This window comes from Arachis ipaensis, chromosome B2 (genome assembly GCF_059453495.1).
Source record: "Arachis ipaensis isolate K30076 ecotype BB chromosome B2, ASM5945349v1, whole genome shotgun sequence".
NCBI lineage: Eukaryota > Viridiplantae > Streptophyta > Magnoliopsida > Fabales > Fabaceae > Arachis > Arachis ipaensis.
Window position 1 is genome coordinate 60205426 of NC_142437.1, and position 8133 is coordinate 60213558.

Here is an 8133-nt window from a genome sequence, read left to right on the forward strand (position 1 = left end):
CTCATTAAAGTGAATACGCTGGGGGTGATTTCTGAGCCAACCAGACCCAAATCCAACTCATTTCTAAGGCTATTTGATGTAGAATTTAAGATTGGACAAAGGGGGAGCAATTAGATTAGATTAGGACCATCCTTTAGGTAGTTTCTAGAGAGAAAAGCTCCATCTTCTCTCTAGAATTAGGTTAGAATTAGGTTAATTTTACTCTTAGATCTAGGTTTAATTCTTGTTTTCATCTTATATTCTTTATAATTTCTTGTTCTTACATCCTTGTTCTTCTTAGTTCCCTTATTAATTTCCCTTTTTATGCCTCTTTTATGTTGATGCACTCTTGTTGGATCTGGCTTTTTTTAATGCAATTTATATTTCATGTTTAATGTTGCTTTCTTGAGTTGTTAGTGTTAATTTCTTACATTGGGTAGTTGTAGAATTTATTATTCTTGTAATTTTAATATGCTTTTCTTTTATTCCTTCCAAGTGTTCGATAAAATGCTTGGTTTGATGTTAGAGTAGTTTTGTGAGCATTCTTGGCTTGGAAAGAGAAATTAGGTGCTCTTGAGTCATTAATACCCAACTCATGTTGGTGATATAGAGTTGTTAGTTAATATTGTTTCCATTGACTCTAATCTCTTGCTAATTCAATTAGTAAGTTGATTAGAACTTTTGGATTGAGATTAACTTGTCCTATTTTACTTTCTTCCTATGTTGGAGATGACATTGTACCTTCTTTCGATGTTGAAGATGACTTAATAGGATTATCTCTTGATAATTATTGTAATATGATTAGTGACTAGCATAGAAAGCCTAGATTCTTAATCCTTGCAATGAATGTCTCTCTTTATTATTTGCTTCTTTAGTTGTTTGCTTTATTTTCTTGTCATTTATTTTCTTGTCCTTTTATCAACCCAACTCCCATGATACTCATAAGCAATAATTTAGCACTCGATTGTGATTCCTAGAAAGAACGACCCGCGACTAATACTCTCGGTTACTTTTAAAGGGTTGGACTTGTGACAACCAAAAATTAACCTTTGATTGAGTGTTACTTGTCGGTTTGGAACTATACTTGCAACGAAGTTCTTTCCTCTAACCGAGAAGAAATTCTAAGTCGACGGGTTTTACTCTTTCACCCATCAGCAAAGAATATTCCACTTTCTCTTCGATCAATTGTATTCATAACGCACTTGAAAGCTTTAGATTGGTCATTGTTCAATCTTTCTATGGAATACAGGTCTTCCCGGGGAACTTCGACAGACAGTTCTTCTTAGATAACTCTAGGTATCGAGTTGTCATTGTCATTTTCATGAGTTAGAGCTGGCAAATTATATTGTATAATCAGTTTTCCATGCTGAAAGAGTATATCATTTATATCCCTGGGTAGCTGATTTGTGAACACTAAGGCTGTTGTAATACTGGATAACAGATAATCATCCACCATATATGAAAAAATTCATCCCATAAGCTTCTTACATCTGTAGGCTCACAAAATATTAAGATGGTTGCAAATAACCTTCGTAAAGCACATGGCAATCGTAAAATAGAAGCCTCAACCAAACACACACGGATGCTACTGTCACTCTCTAACAATCTTCGGTGTTGAGCAGATTGCTTGAAGGATGAATATTGGACCCCATTCACTGTTAGCAAGTCATCTCAAATGATTGGTCCTCTAACATTAAATAATAGAATACGCAAATAGAATTTTCTCCTTCTGAAGGTGATACAGTATAAATTCGACTGATGGATCTCCTTTGTGTCTTGCGCCGATGCCATTCCTTTTCCTTGTTGTGCCAAGTGTAATGCTCTGGAATTTTTCTATACAGAAGATGCCTAGATTGTTGGTCCTCCTCACGATTTAGGGCAAGGAACTCAGTGAGCATTGTTCTAGAGAAATAATCATCATTAAGTATTTCAGGAATGGTTTGGTGATCATAGAAGCTCACTTGATGTTGATTTGGCAAATGAATTTGTAACCTTTCCACTGATGGATACATTCGGTAAAGGTTAAATTTAAATATTCTCCAACATGCCTCTGGAGCAGCGATCCATCTTGCATCAACAAATTGTTGGACCTCGTTGATGAGCGGATAATTTATACGCTTTTTGGCATTGTTTTTAGTATGTTTTTAGTAGAATCTAGTTACTTTTAGGGATGTTTTTATTAGTTTTATGTTAAATTCACATTTCTGGTCTTTACTATGAGTTTGTGTATTTTTCTGTGATTTCAGGTATTTTCTGGATGAAATTGAGGGACTTGAGCAAAAATCAGATTCAGAGGTTGAAGAAGGACTGCTGATGCTGTTGGATTCTGACCTCCCTGCACTCAAAGTGGATTTTCTGGAGCTAAAGAACTCAAAATGGTGCGTTTCCAACTGCGTTGGAAAGTAGACATCCAGGGCTTTCCAGCAATATATAATAGTCCATACTTTGGCCGAGTTTAGACGACGTAAAAGGGCGTTGAACACCAGTTCTATGCTGCTGTCTGGAGTTAAACGCCAGAAACACGTCACAAGCCAGAGTTGAACGCCAGAAATACGTTATAAACTGGCGTTCAACTCCAAGAAGGACCTCTGCACGTGTAACATTCAAGCTCAGCCCAAGCACATACCAAGTGGGCCCCGGAAATGGATTTATGCATCAATTACTTACTTTTGTAAACCCTAGTAGCTAGTTTAGTATAAGTAGGACTTTTTACTATTGTATTTTGATCTTTTGATCATCTTTCGACGCCTGGTTCTTAGATCATGGGGGCTGGCCTCTCGGCCATGCCTGGACCTTTCACTTATGTATTTTTAACGGTAGAGTTTCTACACTCCATAGATTAAGGTGTGGAGCTCTGCTGTTCCTCATGAATTAATGCAAAGTACTACTGTTTTTCTATTCAATTCAACTTATCCCGCTTCTAAGATATTCATTCGCACTTCAACATGAATGTGATGAACGTGACAATCATCATCATTCCCTATGAACGCGTGCCTGACAACCACTTCCGTTCTACCTTCGATTGAATGATTATCTCTTGGATCTCTTAATCAGAATCTTCGTGGTATAAGCTAGATTGATGGCGGCATTCATGAGAATCCGGAAAGTCTAAACCTTGTCTGTGGTATTCCGAGTAGGATTCTGGGATTGAATGACTGTGACGAACTTCAAACTCGCGAGTGCTGGGCGTAGTGACAGACACAAAAGGAGGGTGAATCCTATTCCAGTATGATCGAGAACCTCAGATGATTAGCCGTGCTGTGACAGAGCATTTGGACCATTTTCACAAGAGGATAGGATGCAGCCATTGACAACGGTGATGCCTCCAGACGATTAGCCATGTAGTGACAGCGCAACGGACCATTTTCCAGAGAGGATTAAAAGTAGTCATTGCCAATGGTGATGTCCTTACATAAAGCCAGCCATGGAAAGGAGTAGGATTGATTGGATGAAGACAGCAGGAAAGCAGAGGTTCAGAGGAACGAAAGCATCTCTATGCGCTTATCTGAAATTCTCACCAATGATTTACATAAGTATTTCTATCCTTATTTTATTATTTATTTTCGAAAACTCCATAACTATTTTATATCCGCCTGACTGAGATTTACAAGGTGACCATAGCTTGCTTCATACCAACAATCTCCGTGGGATCGACCCTTACTCACGTAAGGTTTTATTACTTGGACGACCCAGTGCACTTGCTGGTTAGTTGTATCGAAGTTGTGAATGAAAAACGATTTATTAAGACGTGCGTATAGAGCTTTTTGGCGCCGTTGCCTAATATCACAATTTCGTGCACCAAGTTTTTGGCGCCGTTGCCGGGGATTGTTTGAGTTTGGACAACTGACGGTTCATCCTGTTGCTCAGATTAGGTAACTTTCTTTTCATTTTATTTTCAAAAATTTTTCAAAAAAAATTTTCAAAAATTTCTCCTTTGTTTTCGAAAAAAAAAATTTAGAAAATAATAAAAATAAAAAATATTTTGTGTTTCTGTTTGAGTTTTGAGTCAGAGTTTAAGTATGGTGTCAATTGCATATTCATCTTGCATTTTTCGAAAATTCATGCATTCATAGTGTTCTTCATGATCTTCAAGTTGTTCTTGGTAAGTCTTCTTGTTTGATCTTGATGTTTTCTTGTTTGTGTCTTTTCTTGTTTTACATGTGCATTTTTGCATCCATAGAGTCTAAACATGAAAGATTTCTAAGTTTGGTGTCTTGCATGTTTTCTTTGCATATAAAAATTTTCAAAAATAAGTTCTTGATGTTCATCATGATCTTCAAAGTGTTCTTGGTGTTCATCTTGACATTCATAGCATTCTTGCATGCATTCATTGTTTTGATCCAAAATTTTCATGCATTGCATCATTTTCATGTTTTTCTCTTTCATCATAAAAAATTTCAAAAATAAAAAAAAAATATCTTTCCCTTTTTCTCTCTTAAAATTTCAAAAATTAGGTTTGACTTTTTCAAAAATTTTTAAAATCTAGTTGTTTTTATGAGTCAAATCAAATTTTCAATTTAAAAATCTTATCTTTTTCAAAATCTTTTTCAAAAATCAAATCTTTTTCATTTTTCTTAGTTATTTTCGAAAATTTTAAAAAATATTTTTCAAAAATCTTTTTCTTATCTTTATCTCATAATTTTCGAAAATAACATCATCAATTAATGTTTTGATTCAAAAATTTCAAGTTTGTTACTTGCTTGCTAAGAAAGATTCAAACTTTAAGTTCTAGAATCATATTTTGTGATTTCTTGTGAATCAAGCCATTAATTGTGATTTTAAAAATCAAATCTTTTTCAAAACTAATTTCAATCATATCTTTTCAAAAATATCTTTCTATCTTATCTTTTTCAAAATCATATCTTTTCCATCATATCTTTTAAAAAAAAAATCTTATCTTTTTCAAAAAATTGATTTCAAAAATATCTTTTCTAACTTCTTATCTTCTTATCTTTTCAAAATTGATTTTCAAATTTGTTTCAACTAACTAACTAACTTTTTGTTTATTTCTTATCTTTTTCAAAACTACCTAACTAACTCTCTCTCTCTCTAATTTTCGAAAATCCCTTCCCTCTTTTTCAAAATTTCTTTTTAATTAACTAATTACTTTAATTTTTTATTTTAATTTTCAAAAATTACTAACCTTTTTCAAAAACTATTTTCGAAAATCACTAACTCTTTTTCAAAAATAATTTTCAAAAATTCTCCTTCTCTCTCATCTCCTTCTATTTATTTATTCATCTACTAACACTTCTCTTCATCTCACATCTCTGCTCTCCTCACCCTTGTGTTTCTTTCTTTACATTACATTCTCTTCTTCTTCTTTTCTTCTACTCACACAGGGACCTCTATACTGTGGTAAAAAGAATCCCTATTATTATTATTTTTCTGTTCCCTCTTTTTCATATGAGCAGGAGCAAGGACAAGAACATTCTTGTTGAAGCAGATCCAGAACCTGAAAGGACTCTGAAGAGGAAACTAAGAGAAGCTAAATTACAACAATCCAGCAAGCACCTTTCAGAAATTTTCGAACAGGAAGAGGAGATGGCAGCCGAAAATAATAATAATGCAAGGAGGATGCTTGGTGACTTTACTGCACCTAATTCCAATTTACATGGAAGAAGCATCTCCATTCCTGCCATTGGAGCAAACAATTTTGAGCTAAAACCTCAATTAGTTTCTCTGATGCAGCAAAACAGTAAGTTTCATGGACTTCCATCTGAAGATCCCTTTCAGTTCTTAACTAAATTCTTGCAGATCTGTGATACTGTTAAGACTAATGGAGTAGATCCTGAAGTCTACAGGCTCATGCTTTTCCCTTTTGCTGTAAGAGACAGAGCTAGAGTGTGATTGGACTCTCAACCCAAAGATAGCCTGAACTCTTGGGATAAGCTGGTCACGGCTTTCTTAGCCAAGTTCTTTCCTCCTCAAAAGCTTAGTAAGCTTAGAGTGAATGTTCAAACCTTCAGACAGAAAGAAGGTGAATCCCTCTATGAAGCTTGGGAGAGATACAAGCAACTGACCAAAAAGTGTCCTTCTGACATGCTTTCAGAATGGACCATCCTGGATATATTCTATGATGGTTTATCTGAGCTATCAAAGATGTCATTGGATACTTCTGCAGGTGGATCCATTCACCTAAAGAAAATGCCTACAGAAGCTCAAGAACTCATTGACATGGTTGCTAATAACCAGTTCATGTACACTTCTGAGAGGAATTCTGTGAGCAATGGGACGCCTCAGAAGAAGGGAGTTCTTGAAATTGATACTCTGAATGCCATATTGGCTCAGAATAAAATATTGACTCAGCAAGTCAATATGATTTCTCAGAGTCTGAATGGAATGCAAGCTGCATCCAACAGTACTCAAGAGGTTTCTTATAAAGAAGAAGCTTATGATCCTGAGAACCCTGCAATAGTAGAGGTAAATTACATAGGTGAACCATATGGAAACACCTATAATCCATCATGGAGAAATCACCCAAATCTCTCATGGAAGGATCAACAAAAGCCTCAACAAGGCTTTAATAATGGTAGAAGAAACAGGTTTAGCAATAGTAAACCTTTTCCATCATCCACTCAGCAACAGACAGAGAACTCTGAACAAAATACCTCTAATTTAGCAAACTTAGTCTTTGATCTATCTAAGACCACTGTGAGTTTCATGAATGAAACAAGGTCCTCTATTATAAATTTGGAAGCACAAGTGGGCCAGGTGAGTAAAAGGATCACTGAAATCCCTCCTAGTACTTTCCCAAGCAATACAGAAGAAAATCCAAAAGGAGAGTGCAAGGCCATTGAATTGACCATCATGGCCGAACCCACAAGAGAGGAGAAGGACGTGAATCCCAGTGAGGAAGACCTCCTGGGACGTCCAGTGATTAATAAGGAGCTTCCCTTTGAGGAACCAAAGGATTCTGAGGCTCATCTAGAGACCATAGAGATTCCATTAAACCTCCTTATGCCATTCATAAGCTCTGATGAGTGTTCCTCTTCTGAAGAGAATGAGGATGTTACTAAGGAGCAAGTTACCAAGTACCTTGGTGCAATTATGAAGTTGAATGCCAAATTATTTGGTATTGAGACTTGGGAAGATGAACCTCCCTTGTTCACCAATGAACTGAGTGATCTGGATCAACTGACATTGCCTCAGAAGAAACAGGATCCTGGAAAGTTCCTAATACCTTGTACCATAGGCACCATAATCTTTGAAAAGGCTCTGTGTGACCTTGGTTCAGGGATAAACCTCATGCCCCTCTCTGTAATAGAGAAACTAGGAATCTTTGGGGGTGCAAGCTGCTAAAATCTCATTAGAGATGACAGACAATTCAAGAAAACAGGCTTATGGACAAGTAGAGGACGTGTTAGTAAAGGTTGAAGGCCTTTACATCCCTGCTGATTTCATAGTCCTAGATACTGGGAAGAATGAGGATGAATCCATCATCCTTGGAAGACCCTTCCTAGCCACAGCAAGAGCTGTGATTGATGTTGACAGAGGCGAACTAGTTCTTCAATTGAATGAAGACTCCCTTGTGTTACTCAAGGTCATCCTTCTGTAAACATGGAGAGGAAGCATAAAAATCTTCTCTCAAAACAGAGTCAACCAGAGCCCCCACAGTCAAACTCTAAGTTTGGTGTTGGGAGGCCAAAACCAAACTCTAAGTTTGGTGTTAAACTTCCATATCTAAACTCTAAGTTTGGTGTTGGGGAGTCTCAACAATGCTCTGAACATCTGTGAGGCTCCATGAGAGCCCACTGTCAAGCTATTGACATTAAAGAAGCGCTTGATGGGAGGCAACCCAATTTTTATCTAATTTTATTTTTCTTGTTCTTTCATGTTTTATTAGGTTCATGATCATGTGGAGTCACAAAATAAAAATAAAAATTGAAAACGAAATCAAAAAACAGCAGAAGAAAAATCACACCCTGGAGGAAGACCTTACTGGCATTTAAACGCCAGTAAGAAGCATTTGGCTGGCGTTCAACGCCAGAACAGAGCATGGTTCTGGCGCTGAATGCCCAAAATGGGCAGCATCTGGGCGTTTGAATGCCAGAATTGCACCCTGGAGAAGAGCTGGCGCTGAAAGCCCAGAACAAGCATGGTTCTGGCGTTCAACGCCAGAAATGGGCAACAAATGGGCGTTCAACGCCCAGA

The 8133-nt window shown here is 36.7% G+C and overlaps 1 non-coding gene across 1 annotated transcript; it reads right to left on the reverse strand.

Moving 5' to 3' along the window:
- Positions 1-5919: 5919 nt before the first annotated feature.
- LOC148574056 (small nucleolar RNA R71) lies at positions 5920-6027 on the reverse strand. The gene has a single exon (XR_015905863.1). It is a non-coding gene; the product is annotated as a small nucleolar RNA R71 (small nucleolar RNA).
- Between the last annotated feature and the right edge of the window lie 2106 nt (positions 6028-8133).